Below are 20,781 nucleotides of genomic sequence, written 5' to 3'. Positions count from 1 at the left end.
CAGTGTGTATACATAACTATATCTAGAATGTGTAAAAACTGCAAACTAATCTCCTGTTAAAATGACATCCTCATACCTGATCTTTGCTATTTGTTTTTCAATATTATCTGAGCATTGGAAATAAACAAATGTAGTATAACCTTATCATGTACTGTTTGTCAGCCGTAATATTTTAGTTATTATTCTCCAATCATCATTATCTTCAATCGAACAATCTATTCATCAGTTCATCTATCTTTAGTTATGCAGAAACAACATTTGTTGAAGCTTTTCAGGAGTTTGGGTGTGGGGAATCTCTCATGATCCTGACAGCTAGCTCACAGCAATTTAACACTGGTGGTAGCTTTTATTGTTTTAAAGTGAGACCTGCCCATTTCTCTGAAGTGGGTCCTGCCTTAGCAGCTAACTAGTTGGATGGGCAATAGTTCTGTAGCCTTGCACTGTCCTTGGGTGTGTTGTTCACATCTGAGACTCCCCACCACAAGATACCCAGGTATGCCTGAGTTGTCAATGAGGTGGCCCCGGAGTTTGGGTGGGGGAAGGGGGAAAAGCCATGTGCACAGGCGAAAGAGGATGATGAAGTGGAAAGATATGGAGACTTTGAGGAGGGGATGTCTCTGATGGGCTTGGAGGAACTGCAGTGAGTTCACACTCCCTCCCACATTTTGCCCAATGTCAGCCTGCGCTGCTACAGCTGCTGGCTTGCGATATGAGTAAGCCTCTTCCTCATCCTGGTAAATGCCTGCAGTGATGGGCTGTGACCCTGAATTCACCATTAATTGGTCTCCTAAAGGCCTCAGCCTGGCGCATTGCCTTCCCAGCCTGGCGCATTGCCCATTGCTTCCTACACACCTGACAACATTTTAGATAGTTGTAGACAATGAAAGACTACTTGCTGGATTTTATATTCCCCTTCCCCACCCCCATCTTCAAACTCCAACAAAGAAACATAACATCCGACCCAGTCTAATTAGATACCTCTTTAACTATTTATCTATCGCCATGTTTAACTTCCATTGTTGTCCAGTGATTCGTGCCTATTTCTGTGTTTCTTTCAGTAAAGCATCTCTATCCTTTTCTTCCATTGCTTTCTCTTTATCTTTGTAATTTTAGTTTTTTTTCTGTCCCTACATTTCTGTCTTTATTTTGACCTATCATTCTCTCTCCATTATTTTCCTGTCTTCCAATGTCTATTTTTCCCAGACTTTAATTTCTTGCTATTTTGCCAAATCATGTTTCAGTTTTGTTTTGCTGATTTGTTAAAGTTATGAAGGGTAATTTCCTCAAACCTCCTCCTGTATGGTCTCGGCATGTCTCCATAGCAACCTGATGGGGCCTTGCAGTGGATAACCAGATGCAAAAACAGACAGGCAGCTGGCCAGTAGCTTCATAGCATTTTAGTTACTTTTTGTTTTGAAGTAAGCAGTCTGAAAATCCCACTGCCCAAAGATCTTGCTGGGAAAGAGAGAATAAGTCCCTTATCTGCTCTTTGACCTCCCCCAAATCTTTCAGACTGTTGACTGACTGATGCAGCTAACCCTGGAAGGCTGTTTTTGAGGTGCAGATGCCTTTCGGTATCCTGTGGTGGCCGGCGGGTGGGGGGGCTGATGGGGGAGGTGGTGGTGATGTTTTGTGAACTGAAGTGGTAAGACCAACAATTTCCCCAATTGTTTTATTTCCCGAATAAATTTTGTACATTTTGTATCCCTGATTTGTACATTTTGGAGACACTCACTCAGATTTAATTTTCAATACTTTCCTAAACAATCCAAACCAGCAGAGAAAAACAGTAAATGACACAGTACGACTTGGAAATGAACATATTGGTCTTCCATTTTGAAGTACACAGAATGAGTTAGACCCTGATGTCACATTCATCAGTTTTAATGTTTTTCACCTTCTGGGGCAAAAAGAACAGATCATTTGAATGCTTTCTTTTCCTCTCTTTAACCCTTTGGAACTGATTGCCATTAGATTTGAAGAAGAGCTCAGTTTTTCTTTGGTTTTGGCTCACTTCCAAAGGTGCCATTCAGATCCTTGTCCTGTGACCATTTCTCAAGACAGAAATTGATTATACAGTTGAACCAAATAATATCAAACCTAATCCATTTTCACCAGCACATTTCTAAGAGGAATTATAGTGATGTAATCAAGAGTGACAACTTGGCGGACCTTTTCTTTCCAAACTCAGATGTGGTGGGACTGGCTGGAGAACTATTAATTCTATCCCATTGAATAAGATGATCAAGGGAGTTCCTCATGCGGCTGAATGAAGTCTATCAAGAGTACCTAAGAGTGGGCATTAATTGTGAGGTTCACCATGTACAAGTTGTGTACTTAATCAGCGTTTGATGCTGAGTGATGAGGAGGTTGTCCATTTTACTTCCTGTACACACACATTGACGTGCCACATCAGCTGCAATTTTCTCAGAATCCGGGCTCATGTCGTGCCAACACCAACGCTGTAGAGCTGAATGTTGTGGAGTTTACTAACTTACATTCAGTGCATAACTACAAAATAAAATATGAAATAATGTCAAATGTGTTGTAAATCATACTTGAGAATTAATTTGTTATTACTTATTCTTGTCACATGTACCTAGGTACAGTGATAAGTTTTGTTTTGTAGGCAGATCAGACCATATAAAGTGCATGAGGGTAGTAGAACAGGGTGGAGAGTACAATATTACAGCTGCAGAGAAGGTGCACAAAGAGCGAGATCAACACTAAGTTTAAGATTGACAGGTCTACTCAAAAGTGTAATAACAGTGGAGAAGGAACTATTGTTGAATCTGTTGGTAAGTTTGTTTAAGCTTTTGTATCTTCTCCCCAATGGAAGAAGTCAGAAGAAATTAACTGGGTTGGGAGGGATCTTTGATGTTGGCTGCCTTTCTGAGGCAGTGAGGCAGCTGAGAAGTGTATGGATGGAAGGTTGACAGACTGGGCTATGATCACAACTGCCTGTAGTTTCTTACGGTCCTGGCCAGTGCAGGTGCTATACCAAGCCATGATGCATCCAGATGAAATGCTTTCTATGGTGCATCTTTAAAAATTGGAAGAGTTTTTATGGACAGGACAGCATGGTGGCTCAGTGGTTGGCACTGCAGCCTCACAGCGCCAGGGACCCAGGTTCAATACCAGCCTCGGGCCTCTGTCTATGTGAAGTTTGCATATTCTCCCCGATTCTGCATGGGTTTCCTCTGGGTGCCTGGTTTCCTCCCACAGTCCAAAGATGTGCAGGTTAGGTGAATTGGCCACGCTAAATTGCCCATCGTGTTAGGTGCATTAGTCAGGGGTAAATGTAGGGTAGGGGAATGGGTCTGGGTGATTAATCTTTGGAGGGGTGATGTGGACTTGTTGGGCCCAGTGGCCTGTTTCCACACTGTAGGGAATCTATCCTCATTTAATCTAAAAAGTGGTGAATTTCTATAGCCTCCTGAGGAAGTAGAGGAGTTGTTGTGCATTCTTGTCCATTGATTAACGTGTGTGGATCAGGACAGACTGTTGGTGATCGCTGTTCCATGGAACCTGATGCTCTCGACCATCTGCACCTCAGCTCCACTGATACAGAAAATGGCATGCCCTCCACCTTGTTTCCTGAAATCAATGATCAACTGACGTTGAGGGAGAGATTGTTATCTTTCCACCAAGCCACAAAGCTCTCCATCTCTTTTCTGTACTCTGTCTTGCCATTGTTTGAGATCCAGCCAGAAACAGCAGTGTCATCAGCGAACTTGTAGATAGAGTTAGGATGAAATTTGGCCACACAGTGATGAGTCATAAACTGGTGAAGAGATACTAAACTTCTACATTCCCAATATGACAAAGTAAGGATGCCTTTAAAAGCTAAAGATTGCAGATCACATAGAATGAATTTTGTAATCAGGAGGTTCCTTCACATCTTCATTTGGAAGTTACTCAGGTACACACACCGGTTCCTGAGAGTGAAGTTTCTGGAGAGTACATTTATTTTAGTCAGAATGAAGTTACCCTAAAATACGAGAGTGAATGAGATTATTACCAGGTAAACATCTCACTTTCGATACTATTTTTCTGCTGTCGGCCCAATGCAAGAGAGTAAATCACAACAATGAAACTACAAAGAATGGATTCAAAGCATGGATTTTTATTGTGATAGGATTTACTAGTTATTGACAAAAGTGCATTCTCGCCAAAACCCTTTCAGAGCATGGTACCCAAAGAGAGAAAAAATTATTGAAACTGTTCATTTAGCTGATTGAAGAAAGATCTTGTGGCACCTTGGTACCTCAGCGCTGCAAGGTCTGGGTTCAAGTTCCACCTACCCAAGAGGGATGTCAGAACATATTTGAACAAGTTAATTAAAAATATGTTTTACCTGATTAAAGCTGTTAATTGTGAATAAAAAAAGTGCACAGTTAGTCAACATCTGAGAATGGATGTGGTGCCTTTAAGCTGAGGCATTTGAACAAAAGGGACTGGGACTAACTGTTTAGCTTAATTCCTAATTGTTTCATAAACTGGAGATGCGAGCACATAGTGGATATCTTTTTTAAAATATCTGCAGTGTGAGGAGCTGACATTTCTATGCGGCAACATTGCAAATTTGGTAACCTTAGCAACTGGAATGAATCGTGTATAACAGAAGCATCTGCCCTTGTAAAGAATAGAAGTCTGCAAAACTGTGAAAGAGATCATTTTATTTTCAAATAAGGCACAGAAAAGTGAGCGGTGGGTAATAATTAAGTGAACAGTTCAGAATAGGTCTCAAGCCTTAAGGCTGAAGCTCAGTTGCTTTATAAACATCATCATAACAGTGAAATATAATTATTGCATAAAACCAGTGACCTCAGTGTTACTCTTCAGAAAGACAGTATTTAATTCACCATCTCGGGCTTCTAATCTACAACTCCTCCTCATTCGGTCAGACACCCAATCCATTGCTCTGCTCTCAAAACCTAATCTACAGTTCTCAAGGACCCAATTTCCCACCTGGCCTTCCATCCTCCTGCTTTCTCTCCACTTCTCAGACACACAATCCACCATTCATCACTCTCAGATTCTTATCCAGTCCCTTACTCCATTCTCAGTCACCCTAATGCTGTCTTCACATATTGCCAATGATTTCCAAGAGCTTTGAGAAAAAAAAGGAAAAGAATTAAATATAAAGTAAATATACACACCGAAACTGAGAGAGAAGATAATGCAAACTCTGAAAATAAAATTAAACAAAGGAAAGAGTTGCAAATGCAAGTATTCTAAAATAAAAGCTGAACGCTATGGAAGTGCATTGCTGCTTGTAAGTCCAGTTAAAGTTTCAGGAACCATCAATAGAAAGGAGGGAAGACCTATGACCAAGAATAGTCAGGTATTTATTGCAGCTAAGGACAGTATTCCCAATCACTCTTGAGCAATCACTTGACTGTGTACGCAGATACTTTGAAAATCTTGTTCAAGTGATAACATTAAATTATTTGATTCTTGTATGAAAGGATATCATTTATTTTTATGATGTGGTATGTACACACTTGAGAGTTGGGCATGTAAAAGATGGACCAAAGTGTAAAAGACTTGAAGACAAACACTCAGAAATCAGTTTGCAACCCCAGAACTGAATGGAGGTAGAAATAAACAAAGCATGGTCATCAGAGTGAAGCTGACACAGAGAATAGTGCCCATTCTGCAGCTCTTCTTTGAGGCCAATGTGCCTTGTAGGAGGCTGCTGTGCTCCCATTGGTTCACCATATCTGCTGTCAGACAAACAGCAAGAATTCACACTAGCTGCCCAAAACTCAGCGACAGTTTAAGGATACGGAATATATGTTTTAGGACTAAGATGTGGTGAAATGTCTTCATCCAGAAAATGGTGAGTCTGTGACATTCACTACCACAGAAAGTGTTTGATGTTACTTAAACATTGTGTATTTACAAGAAGGAGGTAGATGTAGTGCTGGACAGAATCACTACCATTTATAAGACAAGATGCAAACTCAAAGATGTGATGGTGACCCGTACAAGTGGAACTTCAATCTAGCAGCGATATGAAATGGAACTTTACCCCTGAGTCATGCTTTGCATCCAACCTGTGCTACTTGCCTAATGATACTGTACAGAAAGGCAGCATAAACATAGTTTATCCAACAGATATATCACCTTCTGATCTCGAAAAATGATTCACATAATACTTTATTCTGCTGCATTGACATTTCAAAAGATAATTAATACCCCTGTTTGCTACTTCTGAGTAATGACTCATCTATGTAAAAAGAGACTACAGACCATTGTATTGTCAGTGAAATGGCCATTGCTGGGTCTACAGACAGTCCCCTATCAAAAGGTATGTACTCAGGCTTCAGGCCAAGTATAGAGTATTAACAGGGCCGTGCTGGAGTAGTCCAGTGAGATGGTTAGGAGTGGGGTGGCAGTGCAAGTTTGAGAGGGGAGATAAAGTGCCTTCAGTTAGTACAAGGTAATGCCAAAGTTGGTCTCCTACCCTGCCTGACATTGGATCACTCAGTAAAAGCTGCTGAGCTACACCACCAGGTATGAGCCACTCCTGCCAAGGTAGTGGCTGAGCTGGAATAAGGCATTTATGAGAATCAATAGACCAAGCCCAGCATAAAAAGTGTGGAAGATAGGAACAGGAGTCAGCCTTTTGACCCCTCAAGCCTGTTCTGCCATTGAATATGATTGTAATTGATTATCCAGCTCAATAGCAGAAAGTGAGGACTGCAGATGCTGGAGATCAGAGCTGAAAATGTGTTGCTGGAAAAGGGCAGCAGGTCAGGCAGCATCCAAGGAGCAGGAGAATCGACGTTTCGGGCATGAGCGTGAGCCCTTCTTCAGCTCAATACCCTCATCCCACCTTCCTGCCACTCCATCCCCCCCGCCCCCTTCCGCCCCATATCCCTTGATTCCTTTGGCCACAAGAACTATGTCTACCTACTTCTTGTAAACACATAACGTTTAAGTAGCCTCAAGCACTTTCTGTGCTAGTGAATGCCAAAGGATCACCACTCTCTGGGTGAAGAAATTTCTCTTCATCTCAGTCCTAAAACATTTACTTCTTATCCTTAAACTATGACCCCTGGTCTGGACTCCCTCAGCATCTGGAATATCCTTCTTGCATTTAACCTGTCTGGGTCTTCTCGTGTTTTATAATTTCTGTGAGATCTCACATCATTCTTCTGAACTCCAGTGAATATTTACCTAACTGTCTCATATGTCGGTCTTGCCCTCCCAGGAATGAATTTGCTAAACCTTTGCTGCATTCCATCTATAGCAAGAGCATCCTTCCTCAGATACGGAGACGAAAATTGTGCACAATATTCTAGGTGTGGCTTCATCAATGCCATGTACAATTGCAGCAAGACATCCTTGTCCCTATACTCAAATACTCTCACTGTGAAGACCATCATACAATTTGCTTTCTTTACTGCCTGCTGCAGCTATGTGCTTACTTTCAGCGATGGGTACATAAGGACACCGAGGTCTTGTTAAACATTCCTCACTCTCAATTTACAGCCATTCAAATATTAATCTGCGTTCCTACATTTGCTGCTAAAGTGGATAACCTTACATTTATTCACATTGTACTGCATCTGCCGTGCATTTGACCACCCACTAAGTCTGTCCAAATCACACTGCAACATCTCTGCATTCTCCTGACAGCTCTCTCTTTATGCAGATGTTTTTTTGTCATCTGCAAATTTTGAGATATTACAAGATGTAGGTTTGCTCGCTGAGCTGGAAGGCTTGTTTTCAGACGTTTTGTCACCATCGTAGGTAATATCATCAGTGAGCCTCCGAATGAAGCTAAGATATTACATTTTAATTTGTTCATCTAAATCATTAGCATATTTGAGAATAGCTCATTCCTGCGGTACCCACAAATCACAGGCTGCCATTCAGAAAAAGACCCGTATATGTCCTACTCTTTGTTTCATGTCTATTAACCAATTTTCTATACATCTCAATACACTACCCCCAAACCCATGCACTTCAATTTTACACATTAATCTCTTACATGCGACCTTGACTTGAAAACCCTCTAAAGGTCCAAATGAACCATATCCACTGGCTCACATTAAGCAACTCCACCAGTTATACCATCAAAGAATTCCAATAGATTTGTCAAGCATGATTTCCCTTTATTAAATCTTTGCTGATGTATCTGAATTTAGCAGAAGATCGGTCTTACCCCCTCACCATTAAATTGGACACAGGTCAGGGCTAGGCTGACCCAGATAATGATGTGCTGTGTTTAATGAGTCCCCCCACCTTACCCCCAATTTCAAGCACGCAGGCATAAGGTCCATTAAATCTAGTCACTTAGAGTCATAGAGATGTACAGCATGGAAACAGACCCTTCGATCCAACCCGTCCATGCTGACCAGATATCCCAAGCCAATCTAGTCCCACCTGCCAGCACCCAGCCCATATCCCTTCAAACCTTTCCCATTCATATACCTATCCAAATGCCTTTTAAATGTTGCAATTGTACCAGCCTCCACCACTTCTTCTGACAGCTCATTCCATACACGTACCACCCTCTGTTGCCCTTTAGGTCTCTTTTATATCTTTCCCCTCTCACCCTAAATCTATGCCCTCTAGTTCTGGACTCGCTGACCACATGGAAAAGACCTTGCCTATTTACCCTATCCATGCCCCTCATAATTTTGTAAACCTCTATGAGGTCACCCCTCAGCCTCCAACGCTCCAGAGAGAAAAGCCCCTGCCTGTTGTCTTGTACCTGTAATGAGGTAAACTGTAATTCTCACATGAACAGGATAATATGTGTTTTCATGATTGGGTAAGTCAACATCTTCCTGTTGATGAATTACAACATTTCACAATTTCCAAGACCCACATTATGTCTTTCAATTGAGTCAACACAGAAATCACTGTTAAGATGTGAACTTAAACTAACTATCCAGTGTTACAAAGAATCTGGCTTATGTTTTTATTCAAGTGTAGAAGTTTTAACAGCATAGTAAATCATAATTAGCACTAAACAACCTATTTAGCACTGAAAAATTAATTTTACAACTGTGGAGTTTTATTTCCTTTACAGAAAATGTAAATAAATACTTCACACATATTCTAATATGTTTTGCTATTTAGGTATCTCCCTCAATGCAATATGTCCCAATCTATATTTCATTTTCAGACAATGATTTAAATGTAAGTTAGAATTCTTGCTTTACATATCTTGATTCATTTCCCCTTCTGATTGGAACATAGCTGACATCAAATGATAACATTTTTTTAATTCAGCAATGCAAATTCAAGAAAGTCTTTAGTGGTTTCTTTGCATGAATATTGGTTTCAAAGTGACAATTTCCCCACCCTCAGTCTTTCATTTCACCAGTGAGTTCAAATTGCAGTAATAGCTCCCATTTTGTCGAGACCAGGGTGGGTGAGGTTCCCTAGTTTGTTACAGTTCCAGACAAAATACTCTAAACTATGAACTCCAGGTGTATTGGTTCTCCTTCTTTATTCACCCAACACTCTTTTTGCTTGCAATGAGGTGAAGATAAAAAGGATCTCTTTCCCTTGTGGGTACATTTCTCTAATGAACTTGTATTTTAAAAGGAATCAATTTAACCCCCCTTTTTTGAGTTAACAAAGTGAGCCCATTAACCACTATTCATGAGAAGAATCAGTGATACAGCACACATCACAGATTAGAAATAAGTGGTGCATCCAAAACGATAAAAATATTTTCTTTAAATCAGAGCAATGGATTGGTCTCAAAATTGTACACTGAAAAATGGATAGTTGAATTTTGCACATATTGCAGTGAGATTGGCAATTGAGCAGACACTTTTCAAACTGCTTGGTTTTATAATCTGCTTGAAATTTCCTTTGTATCTGAAATAACTCCAGAGAGGCTGATATTCTGTCACCAAGTCACCCTTTATTGACACGTGGAGTGTCTTTGACACCGATTCCGCTCCCTCAGAGCCAGCTCTCAGAATGAACAGGATGTCTGACACTCCTGTTTTTATCTGTTAGCCAGAGAGCCCCGAATGGACCAGATTAACAGCCCCAATCAAGGAACTCATATCCAATAAGGTCCGTCCAGCTGACTTCATCATAATCACTACTTAATCCTTTTAAGACCTTGTTAATCTGGTTTGCATCACCCAAAGTGAAAGAATGCCTTTGCCTCCAACACAGATTAAGTAGAGGATAGGTTCTTCACCTAGTACCTGCTAGCACCTAAATCAGTCTGATAGACACTAAAACATTCAGGAGAAAGTGAGGTCTGCAGATGCTAGAGATCAGAGCTGAAAATGTGTTGCTGGAAAAGCGCAGCAGGTCAGGCAGCATCCAGGGAACAGGAGAATCGACGTTTCGGGCATAAGCCCTTCTTCAGGCTTATGCCCGAAACGTCGATTCTCCTGTTCCCTGGATGCTGCCTGACCTGCTGCGCTTTTCCAGCAACACACTAAAGCATTCAGTCCTACTGGTCTACTCCAGTAAATTAAAATTAATATTTAACTTCTTTTTATTTGGTTATTTCCTGGAGGGTAAAAACAGTCATGTCTGCAAGATGTGACTTTTTGCTGAGAGGGCAGAGATATTCAACCACTCATCATGAATCTTTTTTAAGTATGTTCTTCTTTGAGTCCTTGATAGTTTACACGTGTGACTTGCCATTGGCTTCATCCAATACTTTGAAGGGTAGTCACTAGATTTGAATCCAGTTGTGGAGATACCAATATTGGACTGGGCTGGACAAAGTTAAAAATCACACGACACCGGGTTGTAGTTCAAGAGGTTTATTTGAAAGTACAAGCTTTCAGAGCCCATGCTCCTTCTAGGCTCCTAAAGCTTGCAGTTTCAAATAAACTGTTGGACTATAATCCGGTGTCATGTGATTGTTGACTTTGAATCCTGTAGCAATTCTCCTTTCTTAAATAGAGGCAACTTATTTTTTTAAAAGATAACTGATTCATTCTCATTTAATTACAAAGGGTGACAAGTGTTAAATATACACACACTCACTCACTCACTCTCTGTTCCTCCACTGAAGTTACATCCAGCATTTGCGGCTTAGACAGTCGTGTCATTAAAAAAAAGTTTTATTATAAGTTTAAAATGTCCATTGTTCCTTTGGGCTCTGAAACAGGCATAAAACTTTTATTTTTTGCTGATTAAGGAAGCTTTCCATGTGAAAACTTGTTGCCATGTTTACAGCTGACTGGCTCAAAACCAAGTGGATTCAATAAAGTGTATTTATTTTCCATTATCTAACTAAAGTTTTCAGTTGAATGCTCATTAGAATATTATTTCACTTCTAATACTTATGTTAGACTTTACCATGTTCATTGGAGAATTTAACTTTTTTAAATTCAAAACAAAGTATTATTTTAAGGCTATATGATCAAATCACTTCACAACTGGTGGAAATTTATTTTACAGGATTGAAATCAATCAGTAAGAAATAACATTTCAGTCATGTCTCTCCTGACATTTTGCTCCTGAAACATGCTTGTTATTAGCTATGTACATCTTTAATATGTATAATTTACCAGCATTTGCCATTTACATTTTTAATTTGACATTGAAAAGCCTGCATTTACAAAATTGAACTCAGCAAACAACAAAGTACAACTATTGCAGCAAGTCTTCAAACATACGAGATATAGAATGATGTGGAGCAGATATTCTTCTTTTGCTCATTGTCGCCCTATGTTAATGAAGAGCATGTTCATTTGAAAGGATAGACCAAAAACCAAAGCCTAAGGGTTTCCCATATAGCTGAAAATCTGCACTTTTGAACTGAATGTTCCTTACTGGGAGTGCATACTAAAAATCCAGGTTCAGTGATAAGCTATTAGCTGCCCACTTGATTTTACAATTGTTGATTTCCATGGATTTTGTAAAATGTTCACGGATCTTCATCCTGAATTCCTGATCTGTAATCATTTTGGAGACGTTAATTAATAAGATGTATTTTTTAAAAGAGATGTTACCAAATAAATGAAAATTAAGTACAAGTAATTAAAACTAATGGGTGGCTGAGCATTCATTTCTCTATCTCAGACTTTCTATGATTCCTGAATTTCAGGTACCGTGAACAAAAGAGTCTATGAAACCAAGCTCCGCAGGTGCTGGTAAACAGTTTCACCCTGGACTGATAAGAGAAGTCTTTTTTGAAGATCAGTTAACCACATAAAGCAATTGTTATCAGGTAATGCACAAGGGCAAAAGGAATTGATGCTTAAAATGTTAGATCTATGTTACAGGGAAGTTGCTGGAATGATGGATTGTACTGATGTAAAATTAACAACCACTGGGGCCCTTCAAAATTCATATTTTCCTGAGAATGACATTAGCATATACTCAAGATATGCAGTTTCACAACTGAAGAAGGGAATTAGATTTGCTCAGATTCTCAGGCAAACTGTGTGGCATAAGTGCAATACAACTTTAAAGTTGTTGTCAGAGACATCTTCCAACAGTTTTATTCTTGCTATACCTTCTCCACTTTTGAGGTTGTTGCTGGAAGCAATTTACAGGATTGATTTTGTGGATTTGGGAAATGCTGTTGGTGACTCAGTTCTTCAGCTGCCTTGACAGTCTGTGCAAGGATGAACAGACTTTGGTTGATAATGGAATCAACAATCATAAAGTAGTCATCATGAGAATAGTGATGGGGATGAGGAATGGGGTAAACAATGACCCAAGTTTTCAGGTACCAAGAACACAGATATGTTTGGTGCCTTTGGAACGGTGGCTAGATTTTATTATAAGTGGAGAGTTGCCAAGAGCATGAGGGCAAGGATAGTGATTCTGGCATCCCGGAACAAATTTTACATTTTTAATATTGACACCTCTACTTTAGCAACCAAATGTATTTGATGCAATGTGAGAGAGAGCACTGCTTGAGTGATACAGTCACATCCTTGAAAGAAACTGTAGTTGCATCATTGAGAGAAATTGTCACACCCATGAGGGTAATTCAGTTGACATTATTCACTGGAATTTTTATAAGTTACTTAACAACACCTTTCACTTGAGGACAGACTTGGAAACGTGGAGAATAAATCATTAGAGAAAAACAGGCAAGTTGTAAGAATAAAATCCAACCATTTGATTAGTGTCATTACATAGCGAATGAACAAGAAGTTGTGAAGAAAATTCACAGATGTACAGTACAACCTTATTCTGTTGGCCTGAATGGCCTTTGAAATTTTCTCACATTCTCCTCTAAAAGTGCAGCTTTCCATTCTGTGTATTGGATCAGTCAAACATGACACGATGACAGAGGAAAATTTTCCATTGTCATGAAGAAACATTGCAGTGTTTAATTTTCATTTCTTTTTTAAAAAAAACAACTTAGCTATTCATCTGCTGCAGTGACAGCTAAGCACAAGAATCTACTCAAAAAAATACGGAAACGTATTACAGAGACCCAAACAAAACACACTCTGTGACACCCAAAAGCAAACCTCCTGCTTTCAACAGAAGGTGTAATTAGATGGCTGACAGCACATCACTGAGGAAACTATCTGGCCCTGCAATACAGTGCACATCATTAGAACAAGACATGCTATTCCTGTTTTATGAAGAGGTAATTAACACATTCTGAGATTTTGTTATGTGACTGAGGACATTGCTGGTACACAATACAAGGACAAAAGAAACCGCTTTCTTGAAAATACTCTTTACAACTGAGCCTGTATTCCATTCCTATTCCACTCCTATTTTCAAGTGTACATTTGTTGTATTCATTCTTACAGATACTTAATGTGAATTAATTTTGTGTGATATCTATTGAAAAAGAAACCTGATAAAAATGTCTTCTGCATGACAATTTAATGGAGAGTGTAGTCAAATCAATGGATTAATGTCCCAGCTAAAATCTTGTACAAATGAATTTTGCACAAGCCAAGGTAATGTTTTAACCCCACTGATTACGGGTAGCTGAGGACAGGAAACGAGTGCAGTTCCATTAAGAAGGAAAGAATTTGCAGAACCTCAGGATTTCCCTAAGCACTTTGCAGCCAATGAAGTCCATTAGGTGTTTATTACTCCTCTATTGTGAGAAATCTGTCAGGCAATTTACACACCACAAGGTGTCACAAGCAGCATTGAGATAACAACCAAATCAATTGATTGAAGTGATGGTGATTGAGGGACAAATATTGGGCAGAAGAATGCACCTGCTCATCTTTGAAATAGTGCCCCTTGTTATATCAGCAGGAAGGTGAGGCTTTTGTTTACCATCTCAGCTGGAAGTTGGTATCCCTGACAGAACTCCCAGATTCCACCAGCTGTTATAATCGTCTCTTCAAGTTTCTCAGTTCTGAAGAAGTCATACTGAACTCAAAATGTTAACTGTTTTGCTTTTCACAGATGCTCACAGTTTCTCCAACACTTTCTATTTTTAGTTCAGATTTCAAGCATCTACAGAATTTTGCTTTCATTTAAGTGGAGGTTATTATTATGTTCTCAAGACTCTAGTAGTATTTGAACTTATGACCTCTTAACTTAGAACCCATGACAAATTTCATGATGACAACATATCTGGGTCATTTCTAGTGTGCCTGAAACACTGTGAGAAGATAAATCTCAGTAGGAATGCATGCTTGATACGAAATTGTGAGGGGCACAGAGGGAAGGGCAAAATTTGTTTTCTCCAGGGTGGGGGAGTTCAAAGCTAAGGGGCATATTTAAGGGTGTGAGGAGAGAGATTTAAACAACACATGAAGAGCAACTTTTTTTACACAGAGAGTGGTTCGTGTGTGGAATGAACTGCCAGAGGAAGTGATGGATGCATGTACAGTTACAACATTCAAAAGACATTTGGATAAGTACATGAGTAGGAAAGGTTTGGAGAGATATGGGCCAAATGCAGGAAAGCAGGTCTAGTTTAGTTTGGGAACGTGGTCAACATAGAGTGGTTGGACTGGAGGGTCTGTTTCTATGCTGTGTGACTCCATGGCTCTGTCACTGCAAAATGGAAACACTGCTACAATAGTACTAATGTTATCATTTTAATACACCTTTAGAAATGGTTCTGTTTGAAGTAATAACTTTGAATTTGCTACTACCCACTCGGGTAGTGTACTGGGAATCAAGCCCTGCTATTACTGGCAATGTCACAAAATGTAAAGATTTTAAAAGAAACATTCAAAATCCTGAAGCTACCTGACCTTCAGATCCAGGCAGAAAGCATGGACCAGGTTTCTGTACTTAAAAAGAGTCACAATCTGTCTATTCTTTTCTAATCAACCTGTTCAGACATGTTAATACACACCGCTGGAGCAGGGGAGACTTGAGCCCATGGTTCCTGGCTGAAAGGTAGGGACACTACCACAGCACCACAAGACTACTTAAGGATCACAATATATTACAAATAATTAGATTCAAGCATTGGTAAACAATTAAACTCCACTAGTTAAAACCCTAAGTCTCTTATAAACATTGCCTCATACACACACACAGACAAATGGATATAAGCAGAATAAGAAAACACTTGGGTAGATGGAAAACTGAGCAAACTTTATCACAAAATCAGAAATTGCTGGAGAAATGCAGTAGGTCCAGATGCATCTGTTGTTATGGACCAGGCCAGATCCCTTCAAAACATTTCAGGAAAGTAGCCTGGACCCTAACTTTGCTAGTTGCTTTAAGCAGGTATTGAGTGGATATCCCACAAGTGATGCAGCTGGTCAAACAATTTAGTTTCAAACAAAACAGGATTTATTTACAGGATTACTGAATGAAACACAAACAAAACAGAACAGAATACCAAATAACTTCACCCATCCGAAAACCCAACAGATTATCCCAACTTAATGATGCTGATCCAAATATTTGCAACAAACCCTACAAAGACCCTTTGCAAAAAAGGTAAAATCAAATTCAGGCTCTTAAAGGGGATAGACAGATGGCAGAGGGACTCAGCATGGAACACCTTCTTCCACGTAGCCATTTCTTAGACCAGCAGCCTCAAACTCACTGACTGCTTTCAGTGGACAGCCAGAATGCTCAATCCAAACCAAAGAAAAGCTGAGCCGGGAGAACTGGCCACTCCGCTTCCATTGCCCTACAAGTGTGTTTTCAAAACCTGAAAGCCTTTTGCCTGTCACAGTATCTGTTAGCTATAATCAAACTGGCCCTAAAACCCTTCAAACTTAGACTTTTTGGAATTGCTGCTTTTACAACCTCTCTGGTGGAAAAAAAAGCCGAGGACAGCATAACCTTGTTAAAGGAGCAGCATCATCACATTGTGAAGAGAAACCAAAGTCAACATTTCTGGTTCGGTGACCCTGCCTCAGAACCGGTAGCAACTAGGAAGAGATGGTATGTTTGCTAATGGCAGCAAAGTAAGTGGTAGATGGAGATAGAGCTCAGAGGGAGGGAAAATGCTAAGAGATGGATAATGGTAAGCCAGAGAGAATAAAAGGCTGATAATGGGGAACAGTTTGTAGGTGAAAATGGGTACATTCCTCCTCCTCCACTCTCAACATGTTTTCCACCACCCCTTCCATACAATTGCAGAAGGTGTAACACCTGCCCATTTGTTCCTCCCTTCTCATTATCTAAAGCTCCATGTATACCCTCCAGATGAAGCAGCAATTTACCTGCGCTTCACTACCTGTAACACTCTCCCTTGACCTGGACCCCTCCTTCTCGCCTTTTACACGCACTTGAGCCTCACCCATTACAACCCATCCCATTGAACAGACAACACTCAGTGCTCTAAGGTCCAATCCTGGTTTTGTCATCAAGGGGCAGCACGTTGCCTCAGTGGTTAGCACTGCAGCCTCATAGTGCCAGGGATCCAGGCTCGATTCCAACCTCGGGTAACTGTGCAGAGTTTGCTCCGGTTTCCTCCCACAGTCCAAAGATGTGCAGGTTAGGTGAATTGGCCATACTAAATTGCCCATAATGTCAAATGTATTAGTTGAAGGGAAATGGATCTGGGTAGGTTACTTTTCGGAGGATTGGTTTTGATTTGTTGGGCCGAAGGGACTGTTTCCACACTGTGGGGAATCTAATCTAAAAAAAGCCTGCCGATAAGGGTGTGCTGTTGTTGTCTGGTGCACTGATCTTTATATTGTGGAGGCTGAGGGCCAACTCTCGGACATCTCCTCCTATTGCCCCCGGACTGTGACCCCTCTATCAATCACCAGACCATTGAGTTCACAACAGTCACTCACCTCATTTTATCTGAGGATCTTTTCCCAACAACCTCCAAGGTCATAGCCCCCAAACCTATACAGCCCATTTCTACTTTCTGAAATCCAGAAACAGAACTATCCCAGCAAGTTAATTGCCTGTTCCTGCCCTACAGAACTTATCTGTGCTATCTTCTCTCAATTCTTTTCTCTCCTTATCAAGTCCCTTTCCACTTATATCTGTAATTCTTCTGCCTTTTTACATCAGTTTCAGAACTTCCCAATCATGGTCCTCAGCTGCCTCGTATTTACCACGTACATGCAATCCCTTTACACATCCAACTCCCATCAGGATGGTTTCAGGAGTCTCCACTTCCTCCTGGAACAAAGGTCTGAACCGTCTCCATCCACCAGAACTCCTCTCCGTCTGGCCAAGCTCACCCTCACTTTGAACAACTTCTCCCTTAACTCCTCCACTTGCTTCCGGTCGAGGTAGTGGCCATGGATACCCCCATAGGCTCCACTTATTCCTGTCTCCTTGTGGAGTATGTGGAACATTCTTTGTTACAATCCTACTCCAGCCCCCACCCACAGCTCTTTTTATCAGTATATCAATGATATTCCCTCTCTCATCCAAAATTAAAAAAATTTAATTTTGCTTTCAATTTTCAGCCTGCTCTCGTGTTGAATGGATCCATCTCTGACTCATCCCTCCCCTTCCTCACCATCTGTTCTTCCATTTCTGGGGATAGGCTGGCCACCAATGCACACTGCAAACCCAATGACTCCCATGGTTACCATGACTATGCATCCTTGCACCTTGTTTCCTGTCAAGACTCCATTCCATTCTCCCAGTTTCTCTGTCTCCATCGCATCTGTTCTGATGGTACTACCTTCTGAAGGGGAGCCTCAGAATAGCCATCGTCTTCCTCAGTCAAGGATTCCCCAGCATCGTGGTGGACAGGGCCCTCAGCCATGTCTGACGCATCCCCACACTTCTGGCCTCCCCTCTCCTCTTCCCTCCTATAACACCGATAGGGCCTCCCTGGTCTTCACTTATTATCCCACCAGCATCCACATCCAGGAGATCAGAATCTGCCATTTCCATCAACTCCAGTTGGATGCCATCACCTCACCACATATTCCCCTGAAACTATTCCCTCTGGGATACCCTGGTGTAGTGATCCAATGGGGCTCAGCATCTCATTTTCCACTTGGGAAAATTTCTGCAGCCCTCGGGACTCCAAATTTAGTTCAATAATTTTATGGACTAAACATCACCATCCATGTCCTTTACCGACCACCCGCACCCCCAGATCCTGTTTGTAGCACATCCAACCCATTTTCATCTACTTATGGTCCCTTTCTTTCTCCCTGGCTCCCTTTGTCTGCCTTACTGTGTGTCTCTTCCTCTGGGCCCCATCTCCATCTATCGCTTACTTCTTTACTCCAATACTGAACCTCCACTTTCCCCAATCTATCAAACCTGGACTGATTCTTTGATAGAACTATCCAGTGAGTCCTACTTCCATCCTCCAGCAGCCTCCAGATGTTTCCATATAGTCCTGAAAATTCCTTATTTTTAAGTATAATGTTGCTGCTGTCATATCTTGCTGCATTTTGGCTGGTTCATTGACTGACAATGTGTCAGTGGTGACAGTCAGGGATTTTAATCTAATCCTGAATCATAACAGTTGACATATGGAGGGATTCATTCTGCAAAAATGTGTGACTGTTTATCATAAATGACATAAAATATTAAATTGAAGGATCGTAGAAAGATCCTGTGTATTCCTGCTTGAAGTGCCAACATATACACACGCATTCAAATGTAAACCCAATAATTAGGATAGAGTAGAAAATGCTTGCCATAATTCACTTCATGTTAATGTGTTACTTGAAGTTCAAATATATTCAACTCCCTAGCACTTACATTTCTCACCTGCAATGTCCTGATGCGGTTCATAGGGATCACATTTGTAGCAAGAGTTGGTTGCTTGAGGACCTTTCGCTCCAAGTTGATGAGCTGGAGTCTGAGGTTTGAACAGTGTGACACAACAGTGAGGGGAAGTGTTATCCAGATGCTGTGTTTCAGGAGGCAATCACACCCCTGAAATTAACTACCTAGATTTCGGTCAATGGTCAAGGATAGGTGGGTGTGACTATGTGAAAGTGAGGACTGCAGATGCTGGAGATCAGAGTCTAGATTAGAGTGGTGCTGGAAAAGCACAGCAGGTTAGGCAGCATCTGAGGTGCAGGAAAATCAACGTTTAGGCCAAAAGCCCTTTATCAGGAATGAGGCAGGGTGCCTCTGGGGTGGAGAGATAAATGGGAGGAGGTGTGGGGAGAAGGTAGCTAAGAGTACAATAGGTGGATGGGGGTAGGGATGAAGGTGATAGGTCAGAAAGGAGGGTGGAGCATGTCCTCGGCAGAGTGGGAGGGGGAGTTGAAATGTTTGGCCACGGGGCGGTAGGGTTGATTGGTGCGGGTGTGCTGGAGATGTTCCTTAAAGTGCTCTGTGAGGAGGTGTCCAGTCTCTCCACTGTAAAGGAGACTGCATCAGGAGCAACGGCTACAATAAATGACATTGATGGATGTGCAGGTGAAGCTTTAATAGATGTGGAAAGCTCCTTTGGGACCTTGGATGGAGGTGATGGAGATGTGGTGCAGGTTTTGCAATTCCTGTAGTGACAGAGGAAGGTGCCAGGAGGGGAGGATGGGTTGTTGGGGGGTGCGTGGACCTGACCAGGTAGTCACGGAAGGAACAGTCTTTGCGGAAAGCGGAAAGAGGTGGGGAGGGAAATATATCCCTGGTGGTGGGGTCCGTTTGGAGGTGGCAGAAATGTTGGCAGATGATGCAGTTAATGCGGAGGTTGGTGGGGTTGTAGGTGACGACCGGGGGTTCCTGTCCTTGTTGTGGTTGGAGGGGTGGGGTTTGAGGGCAGAGGTGCAGGACGTGGATGAAATGCATTGGAGGGCATCTTCGACCACGTGAGAAGGGAAATTACGGTCTTTGAAGAAGGAGGCCTTCTTCTTGTATGGGATTTTGTACACTACATTGTACACTACATACGAACAACTCCGGTTCCTGCATGAATGCCGAAAGAATCGAATCCTTCTACCATGTGTCAGATACAGACCACCAGTCAACAACCCACAAGCCAGGGACACAGCCAGACAGAACGGATTCAGGATGATCCAGGTAATGATTACAGACGCGCACAACAGACTTCACAAATACAGACAAGAAATTGCGCACCAAAAATCGTTAATTTCAAAAACCACCAATCAGGAATGGATCTGGACCATAGAACAGGCCGTCACCATAAGACAGAACAGGACCACACACCGCAAAAAAACGGCACTAAAAGAAAAAATGGCCAAACTAACACATAACAGAGAGGACACCACAACACACAACCTGGGTTAGAAACCTCTCCCACAGACAGCTCACAGACACGGAAAGAACAATACTGGCCAAGGGACTCAACTACAACCACAGGGACGCCAAGACAACAGACTTTCTAGCAGCAATAGAATGCACACTCAGGAACAATGGACTGACAGAAGAGACACAACAAACAGTGAGACAAAGTATTGTACCTCTGATAACAAGGAAAAGACAAACACATAACCTCAACACCAAGGAGAGGGAAGCACT

General features: G+C 41.4%; 1 protein-coding gene across 8 annotated transcripts in view; it reads left to right on the top strand.

Moving 5' to 3' along the window:
* The window catches only part of LOC122561637 (potassium voltage-gated channel subfamily A member 1-like), a 203,699-nt gene that overhangs the window by 85,512 nt on the left and 97,406 nt on the right, over positions 1-20,781 (top strand). For 5 of the 8 annotated variants that reach the window (XM_043713582.1, XM_043713581.1, XM_043713580.1 and 2 more), the window contains one exon: positions 12,059-12,181. The exons of 2 other annotated variants lie outside the window; for them this stretch is intronic. The gene's annotated coding sequence lies outside the window, so the exon portion shown is untranslated. Of the gene's footprint in view, positions 1-2,603; positions 2,799-12,058; positions 12,182-20,781 lie in introns of all 8 variants that reach the window. One more of the 8 variants, XM_043713583.1, reaches the window with a different exon arrangement.

Source organism: Chiloscyllium plagiosum, chromosome 23 (assembly GCF_004010195.1).
Source record: "Chiloscyllium plagiosum isolate BGI_BamShark_2017 chromosome 23, ASM401019v2, whole genome shotgun sequence".
In the NCBI taxonomy this organism is placed as follows: domain Eukaryota; kingdom Metazoa; phylum Chordata; class Chondrichthyes; order Orectolobiformes; family Hemiscylliidae; genus Chiloscyllium; species Chiloscyllium plagiosum.
The sequence above is the reverse complement of the archived record's forward strand: the minus strand, read 5'-3'. Positions and strand labels throughout refer to the sequence as shown.